Below are 3,582 nucleotides of genomic sequence, written 5' to 3' on the forward strand. Positions count from 1 at the left end.
GCGACTGTGTGGGTTGCCTGCCCACGGTGTGGGCGTTGCAGAGGCGAACCAGCAGACGGGGAGCAGGCAGCAGCAGCAGCAGCAAAGGAGGACCCGTGCGCAGGAAGGTGAAAGGCTTCTCTAGCTCCCCCAGCCAGAAAGGTCCCGAAATCTGCCAGTGGAATGACTCCGACCTGGCCTCAAAGAATTCTAGCCAACCCTCCAGCCACAGGTGAGGACAGCACTCGCCCGGGCCAGGGATTCTGCGACCATCAGTCCTACCAATGCCTCTACACACCGGCTGTTGGGGCCAGGTTGAGCCTAAGACAACAGTTAAATGATACTTTTTAAAGCCCATGACTCGATGAAATAAGGTATATGTGAAAGTGCTATGCAAATTCAAATAATATAGAAATATGAATTGTTTTCCTCAGATTTCATTGCTCTGTGTTTTCTATTTTATTTAACAATAAACGTAAAGGAACTTTCTGTTCTGGACAAGATGGAGTAGATGGACTCCTCCCTATTCCTCCTGCTAAACAGAGATAAAAAACCGGAACGTCAGATATAAAACAGAAGACCCTAGAAAGTAGAAGAGGCAGACAGGCTAGTGACTGTGGAGCCTGAGGAAAGCCATGGTGATTAATATTTTCTCTGGATTTTCTCTGGGTTTCATATATCCTAGACCAGGTACCGGAGAAGCAGGCACCCAGAAACAGAAATGGACACAGACAAAGGACCAGGATAGAGGCAGCCTGGCAAGACAGAAAACTCTGGACAGCGACCATCCTACTCTAACCAAGTACCGCAGAGAAAACGGTGACTCTAACTCCGCTCACATCAGCAAAGTCACAGTAGAAAGTCTACCTTGAGCCTAGCTCCCAGCCCCTCCCTGTTGTCATGAGGCACCCCCTCGCAGACTCTCCCTACAAAAGAATGGTCTCCGAGGAAGTAGAGTGGGGAGCAGAGGCATTCATCCTTCACCAGGTTCAGTAGAGACCACATGAAAGCCTGGACTTCCACCCTCACCCAGGGGTAACCAGGCCCTGCCCTCTCGCCCCACCCAGTGCCCTCAGAGAAGGCTGAGTGAGAAGCTGGGACACTGATCACCTTCCAGAGACAAGAGGCCTCCACCTCTAGAGAATCACTGGAGGCCACATGGGGAGCAGTAAGAAGCACCCCTCCCCGTCTTACCCAGGCCTGCTCTAATAGAAAATTTAAATAAGGTCTCATAACCTAACACCCAAAATGTCTAGGTTTTAATAAAAACACTTGCCATGTCATACCAAGAACCAGGAAAAGTTTAGTTTGAATAAGAAAAAACAATCCACAGTTGCCAACATCTAATTGACATGAAGTTAGAAGTAATTGATAAGGATTTTATAGTAAGTATCAAAAAAAGTCTTTCAATGAGCAATTACAAACATGCTCATATAACAACGAAAAACCTCAGCAACATAAAAGAAGATATAAAGAACCAAATGGAGATTTTAGAACTGAAAAATACAATAACCAAAACAAAACTCACTGGATGTGCTCAAAAGCAAAATGGAGAACACAGGAAAAAATGAGCGAACTTGAAGATAGAGCGATAGAAACTACCCAGCACACACACAAAGAAATCCATACCACGATACATCACGGGCCAGCTTCTGAAAACTGAAGACGAAGAAAGCAGGGAGAGAGAAGCAGCACCTTACCTGTACAGGAAAAAACAACGTGAATGACAAGGATTTCTCATCGGAAGCCATGGCAGCCAGAGGAAACGGCGTAACACATCAAATGCTGAAGGAAAAACAAATGCCAACCCAGAATTCTAGATCCAGCAAAACTATCCTCCAGGAACCAAGGGGAAAACAAGACTTTCTCAGATGCCGGAAAACTAAGAGAACTTGTCTCCAGCAGACCTACCCTGAAAGAATGTCTAAAGGATGCTCTTGAAACACAAAGGAAACGGTCAAAGAAAAAGCACTGGCACAGCAGGAAGAAGAAAGAAAAAAGTCATGAGGACGGGGGCGCGGCAGAGGGGACGCAGTCAGCAGCAAAGCAATGGCTCTGTGTAGAGCAAGAAGGATGACAGAGTAATCGCGGGGATCATAAACTATATACATGTCTAACCAATGTACTGTATACTTGAAACTGTAATAAAATAAAATAAAATGCTTAAAAAAAAAAGAAAAAGAAAAAAGAAAAATGGGGGTAAATGTAATAAACTTTCCTTGCCGTCTCGAGTTTTCTAAAAACAAATGTCTGGGTCCTCGAGGAGTCCAAGATGGCTCATTCTCACCCAGTAGGTGGCTGCACCAACTGCAGGTGCACTTAAGAGGCCAGTTCTGTTCTCAAAGCTTCTCAGAGTGGTCCCCGTGCCAGCTGCAGCAGCACCTCCTCAGGAGGCTTGTTCAAACTGTTTCCTGAGTCAGGATTTCTAGAGGTAGGCCCCAGGACTGTGTGTGGAAAGGATTCTTACATACGCTATGGTCTGAAAAGTCCTCAGATCTGAGTTGACCTTTTATTAATAAAGGGTCAAGTTCAGTCACTCAGCGTGAACTTTCGAGGAAGGCGAGAACAAAGTGTTTCACAAGTCCCTGGCCCTGTGCAATCCAGCCTGCAGGAGCAAACTTCAAAATAAAAAAGTAATCGATACTCGGCCTGACGCGAAGGTCATGCACCTCTGCATCATCGTAGGGTGTTGTCCTCGGGAGCGGGGACCACAGAGGGATGTGTCATCTGTGCCTCAGTTTCTTCCTCTATAAGATGGGGCAGCATCTGCCTTTCCGAACTTGTGAGGTCAAAGTGAAGGGCGAAATAGGTGAGCTGTGCTGGGCTTGTAAACGGTCAGTTCTCAGCCAGGGTGAGTGTTTACCCTCCCGTCACAAAGGGCCATCGCGCTGCCCTTTTTTCTTGGAAGTGGCACGTCTCTGCGCTTCACAGACTGGGAAGGCAGACCTGGTCAAAATAAAATGTACTACAACCCCCGTAGCCTTTTGTCGGGGTGGGGCTGCTGGGCAGCCCCAGCATTAAGACAGGAGGCCCCTGACTTCAGAGGGTTGGGAGCCCTGTGAAGATGACAGGACCCTCCCCCCCCACACACACACACACACGGAGCTAACCACGGGTGCCCAGGAGCTGCATGTCCAGAAGCCCCTACAGGTCCCCACTGCTACTGAAGTCCCCTGCACTCACCTCCCTGAGGACACAGCTTTAGGTCTTGTCCACTCTTCACTCACAGGCTGTGGCAGGGGGCTTGCAGAACCCCCTTGACTATCCCTCTAACTAGGAAGGAGGTCTGCAAATAGTAATGGGGGATGGGGCAGAAAGCCCCAAAGCCGTGGGTCAGGATAAGAGAAGAAAGTATCACTGTTTTAAAAACAAAAGTCTCTCCACCAGCCAAACTGAGGGGGCTTTGATTACAAACCCGCTCTGGTGCCACCTGGGTGCCATCAGCGCCACGGGCGATGATGGGCAGCGCCCTTCTCCCGGGTCGGGAAAGGGCAGTGACCAAATTGATGCAGGCGCCGGACGCGTGTCCACCGAGCGGGCCCCTGACCAGGCCAGGCGCTGGGACGCGGCGGCGGGGCGCAGCAGGGTGGCCGGGGGCCGGGC

At 49.2% G+C, this 3,582-nt stretch overlaps 1 long non-coding RNA gene across 1 annotated transcript in view; it reads right to left on the bottom strand.

Annotated features, from left to right (window-relative positions):
• Positions 1-2,184: 2,184 nt before the first annotated feature.
• Positions 2,185-3,582, bottom strand: part of LOC112478490 — a 3,279-nt gene continuing 1,881 nt past the window's right edge. The window contains exons 2-3 of the long non-coding RNA XR_003045866.1: positions 3,163-3,265; positions 2,185-2,925 (exon numbers count right to left, since the gene is read on the bottom strand). This is a non-coding gene — a long non-coding RNA (uncharacterized LOC112478490). The remainder of the gene's footprint in view (positions 2,926-3,162; positions 3,266-3,582) is intronic.

The sequence above is a fragment of the Pteropus alecto genome, unplaced genomic scaffold (genome assembly GCF_000325575.1).
Source record: "Pteropus alecto unplaced genomic scaffold, ASM32557v1 scaffold61, whole genome shotgun sequence".
Taxonomy (NCBI): domain Eukaryota; kingdom Metazoa; phylum Chordata; class Mammalia; order Chiroptera; family Pteropodidae; genus Pteropus; species Pteropus alecto.